We start from the raw sequence: 17365 nt of genomic DNA on the forward strand, positions 1-17365 counted from the left end.
CATCCAGGTGCGTTTTGAATATCTCCAGAAAGGGAGACTCCACAACCCCCCTGGGCAGCCTGTTCTGGTGCTCTGTCACCCTCACAGGGAAAAAAGTCCTCCTCACGTTTACATGAAGCTCCCTGTGCCTCAGCTTCCAGCCATTGCTCCTTGTCCTGTTGCTGGGCATCACCCAGCAGAGCCTGGCTGCATCCTCTTTGTACTCCCCCTTTAGCTCTTTATAAGCATGAGCGAGGTCACCCCTCAGTGCCCTCCTTTCCGAGCAGCAGTGCCCCAGCTCCCTCAGACTCTCCTCCTAAGAGAGATGTTCCATTCCCTCAGTCGCCTTTGTGGCTCTGCACTGGACTCTCTCCAGCACTTCCTTGAGGTCCTTGAACTGGGGGGCCCAGGACTGACCACAGTACTCCAGATGCAGCCTTACCAGAGCAGAGGGGCAGGAGAACCTCTCTTGACCAACTACCCACAGCACTCCTAATACATACCAGAGTGGCCTTGGCTTCCTTGGCTGCAAGTGCACACTGCCAGCTCATGGCCTTTGCTTCCTTGGCTGCAAGTGCACACTGCCAGCTCATGGCCTTTGCTTCCTTGGCTGCAAGTGCACACTGCCAGCTCATGGCCAGCCTCCCGCCCACTAGGACCCCATGCCAGCTCAGCAGGCCTGAGAGCAGGCCGCAGCTGCCCTCCCCGGCTCAGGCCTGCAAGGCCTCCGCAGGCCTCGTGGCGCAGCTCCAGTTCCCTGCTCGCCAGAAGCTGTCTCCCCGCACGCAGCCTGTGAGCTGAGCAGGGGCACTGCTCCTCGCCCAGAGGGGAGAGCTCAGCCGAGGGCAGGAGACCAGCCAGGCACTGCTGTGCAAACCATGCTACCGGGAGGCAGAGGAGAGTGTGCCAGGATCCTGGGGTGAGCAGAGCCATCCCTTGGGGCTCTCTGTGGTCTCCTCAAGGGGCAGCTACCCCAAACCACCACACAAGGCCGTGAGCCAGAGGGCATCCACCCAGGGCTACTGAGGGAACTGGTGGAAGAGTTCACCAAGCTGCTTTCTATCACTTATCAGCTGTCCTGGTACACAGGGGACGTCACAGCTGACTGGGAGTCTTGGGCCCACCTGGGAAAATGGAGTCTTGGGCCCACCTGGGAAAAGGGAGTCTTGGGTCCACCTGGGAAAAGGGAGTCTTGGGCCCACCTGGGAAAAGGGAGTCTTGGGTCCACCTGGGAAAAGGGAGTCTTGGGCCCACCTGGGAAAAGGGAGTCTTGGGTCCACCTGGGAAAAGGGAGTCTTGGGCCCACCTGGGAAAAGGGAGTCTTGGGTCCACCTGGGAAAAGGGAGTCTTGGGCCCACCTGGGAAAAGGGAGTCTTGGGCCCACCTGGGAAAAGGGAGTCTTGGGTTCACCTGGGAAAATGGAGTCTTGGGTCCACCTGGGAAAATGGAGTCTTGGGTCCACCTGGGAAAAGGGAGTCTTGGGTTCACCTGGGAAAAGGGAGTCTTGGGTCCACCTGGGAAAATGGAGTCTTGGGTCCACCTGGGAAAAGGGAGTCTTGGGCCCACCTGGGAAAAGGGAGTCTTGGGCCCACCTGGGAAAAGGGAGTCTTGGGTTCACCTGGGAAAGTGCTAACTCTGTGCTTGGTTTGGTTGGGGTTTGCCTTTTGCAAGATGCTGTGAGGAGCTGCAGCCAATGAGATATTAAATGTCCTACCAGAGTCATGCCTGCTATATAAGGAGGGGCTGACTGGGGCAGAGGTAGCTTCTTTGAGCAGCTGGTGGTGAGCTGGAAATCACACAGGCAGACTTAGGCCCTCCCATCCCATCCCATCCCATCCCATCCCATCCCATCCCATCCCATCCCATCCCATCCCATCGTGGTCAGTGCTGCATATCACTTTTTTTATATACTATTTCATTATTATTATTATTGATTCTTTATATCTCTTTATGCTGTTCTGTTAAACTCTCCTTATCTCAGCCCATGGAGCTTTGCCTTTTTCTCCAGTTTTCCTTCCCATCCTACTTGGGGGCAGGTGTGGAACGGGGTGGGGAGCAGCTACATGGAACTCAGCTTCTATCTAGGCCTGAATGACAACACTGGAGGTTAGCAAATGTGACACCTGTCTACATGAAGGGTCATAAGGAAGGGCCAGGTGTCTAGAGGCCTGTCAGCCTGACCTCAGTGATGGAGAAGATTATGCCAGCTAGCATGGGTTTATGAAAGGCAGGTCCTGCATGATCTCCTGAGCTCTTTGTGTGACAAAGTGACCTGCTTAGTGAATGAGGGAAAGGCTGTGGACACTTACCTGGACTTTAATAACAGTTTTGACACTGTTTCTCATAGCATTCTCCTGAATAAGCTCTCAGCTGGTAGCTTAGACAGGTGTCCTCTTTGGTAGGTAAAAACCTTCCTAGAAAGTTAAGCCCAGAGAGTGATCAAATCCAGCTGGTGACCAGTCATGAGGGCTATTCCCCAGGGCTCAATATTTGGCCCTGTTCTGTTTAATGTCTTGGCAAATGATCTGGATGAAGGCATTGAGTGCACCCTCAGTGAGTTTGCAAACAGCACTGAGTTGCGTGGAAGGCTCTGGCAAGGGACCTAGCCAGGCTGGATGGGCTGAGGCCAACTGTATGGGCTAAGTGCTGTGTGTTAGGAGCACTTGCATCACAAGAACTCCAGGCAGCACTACAGGCTTGGGAAAGATCATGAAGATCATAAAGCTGCCCAAAGGAAAAGGACCTGAGGTTGCTGACTGACAGCCATCTGAACATGAGCCAGCAGTGTGCCAGTATGTCTTTCCCCATCTCCCAAATTCCTTTTATACCATATTCCCTTCTGTTCCAGATTTTGTTACCTCATGTCAATATTATCTTCTTAGAATTGGAGAAAGTAATTGAATTAATTAAAGGCAAGAAGTGAAGTATAATTTAACACAAAACTCAAAATGAAAAACAAAGTATGTGAGGTGTTGAAAGTTGAAATAATTCATGAGATACTTGTACTGTCTATCACTGTGTACAACTTTATTGTGTTACATTACAGTATTAATGGCAGCTCCTGTTGGATTTGTTAAAGAAAATATGCTTCTTCATTAATAATTTCCCTCCAGTTAGTGCAATAATCCACATCTTATTATGATACTTATTCTTTAAGAAACCCAGCCATAGAACTTAAGATTCCACACTGTTACAGTCAGAATGCATTATAAATACTTTGGTAGTGTATTTGTTATAAAACCAAGAAGAAAGCTATGAAAACAAAAACTTCTAACATTAACAAGCAGGAAGGGACAAATCAGTTACAAATTTGTCATCTCTCTTAGTGTCATACTGTGTGCAAACTCTTAAATACTGTAGGTGATCCTGAGATTGTGTCTTTAATTAGTGATCATGCAGAGAATCACTCTTTAGTGTTGCAACATCATAAATCAGTGCAGTAGGATTGGAAATAGGCAAGGGAGTGAGGGACAGGGCATGTCATTCCAGGTATATTTCACAGAACCTTAGAGGTTGGAAGAGACCTTGAGAAATCTTCAAATCCAACCCCCCTGCCACAGCAGGATCCCCATGAGTAGTCTGCACAGGAATGCATCCAGGCAGGTTTGGAAAGTCTCCAGGGAAGGAGACTCCATAACTTCTCTGGGCAGCCTGCTCCAGAGCTCTGTCACCCTCACTGTAAAGAAGTGTCTCCTCATGCTGAGGTGAAACCTATGTTCCAGTTTACTTACTCCATGTATACTTTCCTCCATGTATACTTGCACAGAAAGTTTGGATGCTCACACATGGGCTTGCCAAAGCTCAGTTTTTCATTAGAGACCTGGGATGCAGATACCGAAACAAGAGAGACTGTGGAAGGAGAGGAGACTTGGAGAGGTCTTTCAGGCAGCCAGCTCTAGCTTTTGCTGCTAACTTTTTATCTTTTCCATTACTTTGGAAAATTCAAGTTGAGGAAGTGAGTTGTTGTAAGTTGACTTCAATATTTCCTACAGGAAACTTCAACGTCCAAGAGATTCCTCAAAGACATCATCTAAAAGGCAGCATTTTGGAGCTGGGCACTGGACAGTTCTTCATGAAATACCTCAGAGATCTGTAAGTGACAGAAGGGGCTGAGAGCAGGTATGCCTTTTGTCTGCACTTTTTTGGGTTTGTGACATTATTTTGACACTTTGCTTTCAGTTTAGTAAACAACAGCTTAACCTCGGTTTTGCCAGAATAAATTCACTGCTTTAATTTTTAGGCTTGTTTAGCAGCCAAAACATTGCAAGTAAAGCTGGCAGGCTGAGGATGCTTTTATTTCTGTGGAGGTAATTTGTCCCCTCATTTTGGGTGTCTGTAATCAAAGATAAATTTGGGAATCTCAGAGACAGGTTTGATATCAGGGTTAAAGGTCCTGTCTGGCATGTGGCAGCCAGGGTAGGGGGAGAAATCTCCATCAAAGATTATCTCCTAGTTTTGTACTGTCTGCAGGCTTGCTAAGGGTGCAATATCCTATCATCTTGGTTGTGTATGAAGACCACAGAACCACAGAATCATTTAGTTTGGAAAAGCCCCTTAAGATCATTGAGTCCAGCCATAAACCTAATACTGCCAAGTCCATCACTAAACAGTGTCCCTAAGTGCCATATTTTTGCAAGATAACACACCTTTCTCTACGGGAATAAAAGATTCATCTGCTTTCCTTCACTTGTCCTCTGTCTTCTTAATTAAAGCAGGGGATTGGAAAGCTACAAATACTGTTTCGAACTTTGTAGTCTCAGCAGGGCTCAAAAGGAAGTTTACCTCTTTAGGGGCAAGGGTTCTGGTCACTACATAATTAACAAAACCCTCAGTCGTGTCAGGAACAGAACCTTAGAGGTTGGAAGAAACCTTCAGAGCTCATCGAGTGCAACCCTCCCTGCCAAAGCAGGATCCCCTAGGATAGTTCACAAAGGAATGCATGCAGGTGGGTTTTGAAAGTCTCCAGAGAAGGAAAATCCACAACCTCTTTGGGCAGTCTGCTCCAGTGCTCTGTCACCCTCACTATAAAGAAGTTTCTCCTCATGTTGAGGTGAAATCTTCTATATTCCAGTTTATATCCATTGCTCCTTGTCTTACTGCTGCTGACCACCAAAAAGAGCTTGGCCCCTCCCACTTGACATCCACCCCTCAGATATTGATAGTCATTGATCAGATCTCCTCTCAGTATTCAGTGTTCTCTTCTCCAGACTAAACTGTTCGAGGACTCTCAGTTTCTCTTTGTAGAGGAGATGCTCAAGTCCCCTGGTCATCCTTGTGGCTCTCTACTGGACTCTCTCCAGCAGGTCCCTGTCTCTCCTGAACTGGGGAGCCCAAATCTGAACACTGTGTTGCAGGTGTGGTCTCGCCAGGACAGAGTAGAGGGGGAGAAGAACCTCCCTAGCCCTGCTGGACACACTTTTCCTGATGCACCCCAGGATGCCATAGGCTCTCTTGGCCACAAGGGCACATTGCTGGCCCATGCAGAACTTGCTGTCCACCAGCACTGCAAGGTCTTTCTCTATGGAGCTGCTTTCCAGCCTGGCAGCCCCCAACTTGTAGGGGGAGTGCAGGACCCTGCACTTGTCCATGTTGAACTTCATATGGTTATCCAGTGATAACAAGTGAGCTCACCTGGGAAGGAGTGCCTGGCATGGGAAGCCCCATGTGGCAGCATGTTCTGGGTTGCTTCAGGAAACATGCAGCAAAATAGGACATCTGTAGCTAGGCAGGGGAGGGGACCTCTGCTTTCTCAGGTCTCCAGGCAGTACGGTGTGCAGTAGTTCTGGGCATGCCAAGCTCTGTGGGTGCTGCCTAAGCTTTGCAGGGGTTCACACTTCTCCAGAGCTTGATAATCGCTGGGAGAAGGATACTGGGCCAGAAGTTAAGACTTGAGTGCCTTGGTTCCCCTTGTCTGTAGTGGGAGCTACATTTGGAATTCATTCTTATCCTCAGTGCTTAGTAAATCAAAAAGGGGTCATGTAAGGACACTTTTTCTTTTTTATGGAGTTAACATCTTAGTGACTTTACCTACCAATTTTTACTTTGATGTTAAAGAGTACTGGCCCCAAAATCAACCCCTGGAGCATGTCTCTGATGACTAGCACTCAGTTGAACTTTGAACTACTGCTTACAACTGATTGAGGCTGGCATTTGAGCCATATTTAATTCCACTTCATTTTCCACTTAGTTTGTGCTTTATCTTGTAGTTAATGGGAGACAGTGACAGTTTGGTCCTCAGCCTTTTTCTGTAGAGAAGTGGCATTTAGGATGTGATGTGATACCAGTAGTGATGAAGTTAGGCTTGAATGGGATTGACATGAGAAGGCTAAAGGTCTTGGTTTAACAATGTTCCTCCAAAGTTATTAATCTAGCACCTTAATTCAACTGATCATTACATCAGTGCAGTAAGAGTTGTTATCATGATGATGTTATATACAAAGTACACCCTCAGTGCAAAGCTCAAGGCATTGCAGCAGTTCATAAAACCACAGCTGAAGCAGAATAAATTAATTAAATCATTTTTAAAACCTACTTCATTACAATTTTAACAACTTCTGTTTTTATATGTAGTAGGTATCATGTATAACATAATGTATAAATATATGATGTATAAATGATAATACATATATATATTATTACATAATAGACAAAGTCACAAGCAAACTCACTCTGGCTTTGCCTGTCACACACATGTCTTCAGAATACATACAGGATTGCTTTCTATTTTTGTTCTGAAGTACTTGCACTGCCAGTGAGTAACTTGAAATTGCATTGCATGAGTAAATCTACCAGTGTGATACATCCATCATAGCAGAGCATCACACCAGGATGAACCTCTCTATGGCCCAGACCAAAATCCAGTGCCATCACTAAAAAAAGTCCAGCAGAGAGCCATGGGGATGACTGGGGGACTGGAGCATCTCCCCTACAAAGAGAGACCAAGAATCCTGGGGCTCTTTAGTCTGAACGGAGAAGGCTGAGAGGAGATCTGATCAATGCCTCTCAGTATCTGAGCGGTGGGTGTCAAGTGGCAACCTGTTGTAGAGGGAGGTGTCCCTGCCTGCGGTGGGGAGTTGGAACTAGATGATCTTTGAGGGCCCTTCCAACCTAAACCATTCTATGATTCTATGATTCTAAGTGCTTGAGGCCAATCTCTTTTCAGTGGTCAGCAGCAATAAGACAAGGAACAACAGGTACAAAATGAAACATAGAAGGTTTCACCTCAACATGAGGAGAAACATCTTTACAGTGGGGGTGACAGAGCACTGGAGCATACTGCCCAAAGAGGTTTTTGAGTTGCACTCAAAGATCTCTGGAGGTCCCTTCCAACCTCTAAGGTTCTGTGATTCTGTGATCAGCAGAAGGATTGCTGAAGTTGTGGGATTAGACTTTATGTGCTGTCATGTTTATGGTGACAGAAGAGAAATTAGCCCTCTTTACTTTCTTTCATTGTAGGTGGCACCACACAGCATTTTTCATTTGGGGCAAGGTTTGACTTCAGCAGTTTTATTATCACAGTGCACATGATTTTCCACAGAATTCTGATACCTTTACAGTAAATGAAAATTTTATTTCCCACAACTAGTTACAGCTGTGTGAAACTCAGCACTTTCTATTCACACACTAGTGCTAAATCTTTTATGTAGTTAAACACAGAGCCATGACATTTTCTTAGTATTTAGAGTTCCTGCATTAATGTATATAAAAACTATCCCTAAACTACAATTTATTTATTTGTTTAGAGGGTGACAGAGCCCTGAAACAGGCTGTCCAGAGAGGTTGTGAAGTCTTCTTCTCTGGAGACATTCAAAACCCACCTGGATGTGTTCCTGTGTGACCTACTCTAGGTGATCCTGCCCTAGCAGGAGGGGTGGACTAAATGATCTTTCAGAGTCACTTCCAACCCATAATGCTCTGTGATTCTGTGAAAAGCAAGACACTCTGCAGGCCTTGCTGGTAGTAAACTTGATCAAACTGAAAATGACCATTTCTGTAAGATGAAAAGCTGTGTCCAGCAAGTGCTAAACTTTGGCAAACTACTTTGAACAAGTAACAAAGATCTACCTAGAATTTCCATGTCTTACTTTGAAGACTGTTCTTCCTTCTAATACACACAGGAAATATCAAATACACACCAAAACTCATCCTGCCATGAAGGCTTTCATACCTGAAAGCATAGGCCTTTTCTAATCCAGTGTGGCTGTCTTCTACAGGGCTCAGTGCTCTTATAGCTATTTTTTAGGAAAATACCCCTGATGTGGTCAGTTCTGGAGCCCCTATTACAGGAAAGATCTGCATGTGCTGGAATGTGTCCAGAGAAGAGCCAAGGATGATCATAGGGCTGGAGCTCCACTCCTGTGAGGACAGTCTGAGAGAGTTGGGGCTGTTCAGTCTGGAGAGGAGAAGGCTTCAAGGAGACCTTATTGTGGCCTTCCAGTATCTGAAAGGGGCTACAGGAAAGCTGGGGAGGGACCTTTTAGGGTGACAGGTAGTGATAGAGGAGGGGGAATGAAGCAAAACTATAATTGGGTAGATTCAGATTAGATGTTAGGAGAAAGTTCTTGACCATGAGAGTGGTGAGACCCTGGAACAGGTTGCCCAGGGAGGTGGTAGAAGCCCCATTCCTGGAGGTCTCTAAGGCCAGGCTGGATGTGGTTCTGAGCAACTTGATGTAGTGTGAGTTGCCCCTGCCCATGGCAGGGGGGTTGGAACTGGGTGATCTTCCAGCTCTGACAATTCTGTGATTCTGTGAAGTTACCTAAAGAATCCAAAAATCTCCAACAGTAGCTGCTGTGTAGGAAGGCTCAAGTTGTCACTGATGACAGCTGAGACATTGCAATCTGTTGACTGTTTTCTACCATGACTTAGTCAATCTGAAAATACATAAATGCATAGTTTGATTAATCTCCTGCTAAAGTAGTACAGTTACATCTTTCTCTTTAAAGACTAGCTAAAATATTCATCACAGATCAACCTAAATGGTGGCTACAAAGCTGTTCACCTATGGAAATAAACACAAAAGCAGCAGAACCTGTGACCATGCAAAATGGGGTGCAGCTTAATTTTTCACTTCATTCCCCAAAGCTAAAGGACCTAGGACTTATATGTTGTAAATTATTTCCTTCTTATCATATTCAATGAAATAAATTATTTCCTGCTGGTTCTTCTAGAATTTCTGATCTTTCTTTTTCACCAAAAAATTTCTTTGAAGATCTCTTACCTTCCTTTCCCCCAGATCTCTGCTTTATTTCTGTCAAATGGCCATCACCACTAGATTTTTCCAGAGCCACCTTTAATGTCACTCTGCTATGGATCTTGATTTATTTAATCTTTGCATTAGCAGCAACAACCTTTGATTAAGTCTATTTCATGCTTTTTATGTTCCAAATCAACCCGTTTCCTGCAGGAGTAGAAACAGTGGGTGTGTCTTCCAGGGATTTCATAAGATTTAAGTTCCATTCTTAAGAGGTTCTAAAGATTTGATGCTTTGATACTTAAAGAGGTGTCTAGTACAAAGGAAATATTTACTAATACTAATTATTACTTCGAAGCTTTGTTAGATTCACTGATTTAGTGCTGTGATCTGGTGGATTTTTATTGAGGTGTTAATTTCATTTAGGCTCATTTTTTTTACTTGTGTAGTCACACTACATTTTAGAAGGCTGCCCTTTGTAAATGAGCTAAAAAGAGAAAGATGTAAGTTAACATGAATAGCCAAGACTAGTAAGAGGTTTTGCACATAGAAGTGCAGTTCAGCATTTCAGTGTTATTTCAAAGTAAAATATGTGAAAAAGAAATAAATGCAAGAGCTAAGTGTTAATAAGTCATTAAAATAATGAATTTGTGAAAATATTTGGCTCACTTCTGAGAATAATAGATCCATAGAATTGTTTGGGTTGAGAAAGATCTTTAAGTTCGTGGAGTCCAATCACTAACCTAACACTGCCAAATCTACCACTAGACCATATGCCTAAGCACCACATCTGCAAGTCTTTTAACTGCTTCCAGGGATGGTGACTCCACCTGGGCAGCCTCTTCAAGTGTCTCATAACTCTTTTTTGAAGACTTTTTCCTAATATCCAAACTAAACCTCCCCTGGGCAACTTGAGGCCATTTGCTCTTCATGTCTTTTCATAGAATCATAGAATGGCCTGGGCCAGAAGGGACCTCTAGAGGTCATCTTGTCTGCCTCCCCTGCAGTCAGCAGGGACATCCCCACTAGACCAGGCAGCCCAGGGCCCCATCGAGCCTCACCTTGAATGTGTCCAATTACTTGTTCTGTTACTGGTGAGAAACCACTGAACCCCACCTTGCTACAACCTCTTCTCAGGTAGTCATAGAGAGGGATAAAGCCTCCCCTCAGCCTCCTTTTCTCCAGACTAACAACCCAGCCACTCCTCATAACTCCTGTGTACTAGACCTTTTCCTAGCTTTGCTTCCCTTTGGACAGGCTTCAGCACCTCAGTGTCTTCTTCAACTTCCCTTGTGTCTGCTGAAAATACAACACAGCAGAAAGGGAACAGTCCCAGAGGTTTCTAGAGTATGTGAAGGATAACTTCCTGGGACCTTACTACTTGTTTGGTCCACAAAGAATCATGCAAAACCTGAAGCTATATGGGCAGTGTGTATAAAGAATCCTGACCCTTCGCAGAACAGTGTCAAAACCACGTTCACATTGAGTAGAAAGCAGACACATAGCTAACAGGAAATGCTTTTAAGACTTTAGATGTCTAGTTCAGGATTACAGAGCCACTTTTTTTTTCATTTTAGGATTTCAAGGAATGAAACATAGCTTGACCTTGCATTTCATCTGTTCCAAAGTATGGCTGCTGAAAGAAGCATTATGTTAGCATTCATGGCACCACCTACATTTTATATGTATAAACAGTTCAGAGGTTTTGGACCCACTCAGGAAGTTAGACGTGTAAGATCTAAGATGTTTCAGGCTGCAAAGGTTAAACCTTCTTCATTTTCAGTTTAGCTTCTGTTAAGCAAGTGAGAAACACAGGGCTACTTTCAAAATAATTTCTGCTCTTTGGTCATTTCATATCAAATTTATAATCTATGATGGGAGCAGGATTCTTTCTTTCCCCTGCTTTTTTCTTTACCTACATTTTAAAACTAAAGCCACTGTGACTTTTGGAGGGGATATGTGAACTTTAAAGGAAGCTTCTTATCTTTGTTCTTGTTGATTTGCAGCATTAGTGGCTTTGCCTGAAAAATATAAACAGCTGAACCTCAGAAACTTTCTGCTGTGTCTGTCTAAGCCATATCTGTATAGTCCTATAACTTTATATAAAATCAGTAGAGGAGAAAAATCAATCTAAAGGATACGACTGAACAAGTTTATTAGCTTGTATAAGTGCAACAACAGATAAGAAATCTCTGTTGCAAGATAAAGTGAATGAAAATGTAAAACAAAAATGCAAGCCAGGTAGTAAGGGAAAAAAATCCTCATTAAAGTAATCAGAGCATGAAGAATCTGGGTTTCTTGTAATAAAAAATAGTATGCATTTAATTTCTGTGTAGTAGCTTTAAACTTCAGAAGGAATTTCACTATCTGTTTATGAAAAAAGTAGTTTTCTACAAGTTCAACAAATTATTTGAGCATTTACACACTGTATTTATGAACTTAGGTTAGAAAATGCAATGATATATCACAGTGCTAGGAAAACACAGCATTGATCTTCAAGCGGATAGGGAGGCTCTGCAGAGGGAATTTAATAGATTAAAGGAAAAATCAGAAATATGATTTTTTATTCACCAAAAATACACATGATCCTGTGTTTAAATTTTGCTCATATGATTCTGCAATCATTAAATCACATTAGAGCTAATTACAAGCTGAAAGTCATGCAAGGGATCAAGTACCTCACTGAATCTGGCTTTAGGAAAGAGCTCTCTCTCCTTCAAAATATATACTTTACCTTAAAGCTACAAACCAATTTCCCTGCAGATTATTTTTGTGTAACTGTACAGATTATTCTAAGCCTAGGACCAAAGTAACAAACTCCCAGTAAAGGTGTTTCAGAGAAGCAGTGGAAAGCAGTGCATTGAAGTAAAATATTCCCATCTCAGTGAAACTTCTTCCATCTTTCAGACTCTCTCACTTCAGTCTAATGTTGAACCATAGAATCAACCAGGTTGGAAGACACCTCCAAGATCATCCAGTCCAACCTAGCACCCAGCCCTAGCCAGTCAACCAGACCATGGCACTAAGTGCCTCATCCAGTCTTTTCTTGAACACCTCCAGGGACAGTGACTCCACCACTTCCCTGGGCAGCCCCTTCCAATGCCAATCACTCCCTCTGTGAAGAACTTCCTCCTAACATCCAGCCTATACTTCCCCCAGTACAACTTGAAACTGTGTCAGTCCTAAGCCTTCTCTTCTGCAGGCTGCACACCCCCAGCTACCTCAGCTTCTCCTCACAGGGCTGTGTTCCAGGCCTTTCACCAGCCTTGTCACCCTTCTCTGGACACCTTCCAGCACCTCAACATCTCTCTTGAATTGAGGAGCCCAGAACTGCATGGATTCTTTTTTAATTTATTTTATATTCTTTTTATGTTTTTCCCAGTTTACCAATTGTTTCCTTTTGACACATCCCATGCCATACATTTGTTGTATAGTTACTGAATAACCGTTACTACATTCTTAGCTGGTTGTAAGCATTTCACAATTACCTTTATTACGAAAGACAACTTTATTATTCTTCATTAACATTGTCAGTAGCAAAAATACTGAAGATTGCAATGTTGTATGCTACTTGCATCCCAGAATCATAATTAGGGGGTGACTTAGAAGGCTTGCTACTTAGGTGGTCTGGTAATAAAGGCACTTTTGTCTGCAGTAGAATAGCCTAATTGTGTTTTGTATTTAAAAAGACAAAATTATTCAGAAGCTTCATGTTCTTAACTGGCTCCTCTGAATAAATGTTAGCCATACTGTTATTTGCAACCTTGACTTCTTTGCCTGAGAAGGTAATATCCATCTCTTCGGTCAGCAATAATACATAACAGATGATAAACACATTACTTGGCATCTTTTCAGTGCTTGGTACAAACACTTGAGGTTTTGGATATGGGCTTAAATTTATCCCAAACCTGTTTTCCCCTGCCAGGAGTCCTTCATTCTCTTTCTGGAATCTCCATATCTTTGTCTTCCTCTAGCAATAGTGAGTATGGCTGCTCTGCTACAGACCCAATCTGACTGCAAATATTAGTAGTACTAGTAGTATGAGTGTTCATTTTCTTTAAGGGACATGAAGTGACTCTTTCAACAGCAGCATGGATTTAGGGCAGCTCTAGCTGTTATACTGAAAAATCTATGGACAAAAGGGAACATGGTCTATATGTAGAGCTAAGGATTTAGTGTTTGTCTAATTATTTTTAAGAGCCTAATAAAAAAGCATGCTGCAAATTTATTATCATTAGTCCAGCTACAATAATTGCAGCACTTGTGTGAATTTGAAGGCATCATACCAGCTAATGCTGTTGTATCAAAATCTTCTTAGTATCCCCTCCTTTTCTCTGGTACTAACTGTTAGGAATTATGCAAAATTAATAATGAATATTAATTTTGATATCCAGGCAAATACTGTTAATAACTATGAAAATTGTTTATTAACATTAAATCTCACCAGAAAACTTATTTACAATGTTTGAAACACACAGTTTGGATATTTATACACACAGAGAACAGGCAACCTAGAACACTTAAGAAATATTTAGCAAATACGAACATTAAACTTAGAACTGTAAAGAGGTTCTTGTGGTCAATTATAGTGCTTGCCCACTAGAGGACTCGACAGGCTCCTTTCTGCTGCTAAGGCAGAAGGCACAATAGAATCTAGTTACAGAAATTCGTACAAAGAGGCTTTGAATATTTACTCACAAAATAGTATCAGGCAGTACCTAAACACTTGAAGGAAGTTCTGTTGGTGTCTTGCAAGTCATTGCAGGCAAAGCAGAGCATAATGTGGCAGGACAGAGTAGGTAAGGCACGGCAGAGCAGGCAAAGCAGCACAGGCATGTGGCAAAAGCCTATTTATTGTTTGCCCGAATGTAATGGCTCCTTTGGTCACAGAGATTCGCCAACCAGAATGGCTCTTTGCCAAACCTGACCATAATAGATGAAGTCAGGAGATCGCTTTCCCTTATTTGGGAAGAGCAAGTCTGAGCAAGTCTTGGACCCTCAAAGTGGGTGTCTCCAAGCCTTTTGTCTTCTTCCTGCACTCTGCTTCCCCCCCCCCCCCCCCCAACTCCAGAAGAGTGAAGGGAACCATGGGATCATTCCTGGGCAAGGCAGGACATGTATTAGACCTATTTTGGCCTTCTGCGACACTATCATAACTCCTTTTGAGTCCAAATGTCTACAGTTTTCTGTCTTCCTCAAACAGAAATGTGGAGCTAAGGCAGCAAGTCGTCTGCCTTCCAGGCTTCTCAGCAAGACAAGTTCATTGCTGGCAGTGTCAGTCTGGGGTTTCTACTTTTTGTACCACAATTTGTTTTCTTCACACTGATTCCCAGATAAAAATTGAGAGCTACAAGTCAGCCTTCACCAGCCTCCATTCACTATATAGACTACTGTTACACAGTGATCCTTTAAGTTTTATGGACCTTAGCCATGTGTGATATCCACAGAGAGAAGCTGAAAAAGGTGAGGCAGCAGTGCCTTGACCCTTAGCCAGCTGTTACTGCAGCTCATGGCTGGACAAGCACAGCCAAGTCCCAATACCCTGCACTTTCAAGTTAATATCAATCTTGTGGGCTTTCAGCAGCAACAGTAAAAATCTTGTTTATTTTGAATAGAAAGCTGATGTTGAAATCACACCTTAAATCTAAGATAATATTGAAGATACCCTTAGGGAAAAGCAAAATTTATTCTGAAATGCACACTTTTGCCCAGCATCCCAGATAGTAATTAATTAGAAGAAGTAGAGCAGTTCATCCTGTCACAGGTAACCAATAATGATGCTTTAAATGTTTTCAATCAAAAATGCATTAAGAAAAAATTAGTAAACATATACAACTGGGGAAAAATAGAATCCTATAGGAGAAAGTACACTAAATAGAACAAAGAAGCAATCAAAGGGAAAATGTGTTTTGAGGACACTGGAGAAGTGTCACATAATCATGGAATGATAGGCGTTGGAGGAAAAGATAAAAGACAATTTTATATTATTTATCTGTAGTTGCTGTGAAGTTAGTTAATTTTGTTAATTAACTAGTTAAGTAGTTAGGTTTATTAATCACATTGAGGAAATTTATTTCTGTCTTGGAGTCTGTAGAAGCTTGTGTTGGTTTCTAGAAGAAGGACTGAGAGACCTGAGGCTGTTTATTCTTGAGAAGAGATGGCTGAGAGGGGATCTTATCAATATCTGAGGGGTGGGTGTCAAGATGAAGGTGATGATCTCTTCTCAGTGGTGTCCAGTGATGGGACAAGCAACAATGGGTACAAGCTGGAACACAGGAGGTTCCACCTCAACATGAGGAGAAACTTCTATACTGTGGGTGACAGAGCACTGGAACAGGCTGCCCAGAGAGGTTGTGGAGTCTCCTTCTCTGGAGACTTTCAAAACCCACATGAATGCATTTCTGTGTGGCCTGCCCTAGGTGATCCTGCTTTAGCAGGGGAGTTGGAAGAGATAATCTCTGGAGGTCCCCTCCAATCCTTGGTATTTTGTGTCTGCAGTTCACATCCAGTCCTTAACGTTCTGTGATTCTGTGATCTTATGTCAGAGAAGTTAACAGCTTCTGTCACAGATTCTGCTCAGATTATTTTTTACAGGGCTTATGACTTATCCTCAACCAAGAAAGAAATATCTTACTATTCAGAGGAGAAGAATTTTGTGTGTATATATCTAACATTACTATGACAGGAAATCAAAGGAACGCTTCTTGTCTCACACACCAGTTACTTTGGAGGTCATTAACATCACAAAGCTTCAATGTGAGGCTGGTGCTGTAACAGATGGAATTACAAGTTAAAGCACTAGGGGTGAAGAAAATGATCTGAGTTAGGAGAGCGTTGGGAGAATCAAATAAAATTGCCAGAGACTGAAATGATGAAGTTTTGTAGTCGCTACCCTCTTTGTTTATTAGAATGCACAGACATTATTATTTCCTTGCATGCATGATTTATGAACTAGTCCCACTTTCTGCACACATTTGTTTGTGTTCTCTACCAATGTGTTTCAGTGTTTACCTGATGGCTTTTTAAGAGTATCAATCTTCAGGCTGATAGCTAAAATCATTGCTCATTATCCATTCTTCTAGCCAGAGCAACACCCTGCACTAAGCAAATTACCAGATGAGATAACAACAAAAAATAAAATCTGATACTCTACAAGAAAGTTTAATATCTGAAAATCCTTTCTTTTAGATAAAGCAAACTTTCCCATGCCTAGTAAGTGGGGCTGAATAAAGGGGTTTGTGATAAGGAAGGTCAGGAGAAAAGTTGAGCATAAACATTACATCTGCATCAACTTCTAAAAGACTTCTTGTCATGGCTGTTTGAAACCTCTACATTAATAAAATCGATTCATTTAGAATCTATCTTTTCTGAATATGATCTCTACAGACAAAGATTTATGGCATTTAATACATTTTAAAGTTATCCCATAAAAAGCAATCCATCTTTCTAAAAACATGTTTATGTAGAAATTAAAACTAGATAAAGACTTTGCCACACTTTCAATGCAGAGTCATCTCCACCCCCTGTGAAACAACCAACCTTAGGTGAGTCTCTGAAGTCCATTTCTAATTCTCAGTCCAGAGAATTTGGACTTTTCAAAATGTTAGCAAAAGAGGGAAATAATTCAGACAGTAATCAACGAACAACTATATATTTAGCAACAGCATAGCTATTGATAAAAAGGCAATCTTTGCTTACTAGGACCTTTAAAACCTAGTGGACCTTTCAAAACTGACTGTAGGTATCTGTGAGATGTAAGCTTCTTACCTGCATTTCTTGGACCCAGAAACACAAATAACTTCAGTGTATTTGAAGTGCTTCCTTTAAGCAAGGAAGAAAAGAGGGAATTCTGATGAAACCAAGTCCAGCTCTACCAATATCTCTGCCTGGTTACACCACCATGCTTCTTCTAGTTCCCAGTAAACTTAACACAGTCAGGGACCCACTATAGCATGCCATGAGATCTCCCAAGTGTCAAGGAACCAAGGACTGGAAAAGTAATCCCTTCCAAGTTAACTGCATTTGTAGCCTCCATTCTAGCAGAATCCATGGTTCAGAAACTTCTTACAGCAGAAATTCGACCTCTTCCAACATCATATTCAATATTTGAGCACACAGCATTCACAGTTTGGGTGGCAATCCCTGCAATATGTGGTCCTCTTTAACATTAGATGCTAAAATTATCCCTGCATT

Source organism: Pogoniulus pusillus, chromosome 21 (genome assembly GCF_015220805.1).
Source record: "Pogoniulus pusillus isolate bPogPus1 chromosome 21, bPogPus1.pri, whole genome shotgun sequence".
NCBI lineage: Eukaryota > Metazoa > Chordata > Aves > Piciformes > Lybiidae > Pogoniulus > Pogoniulus pusillus.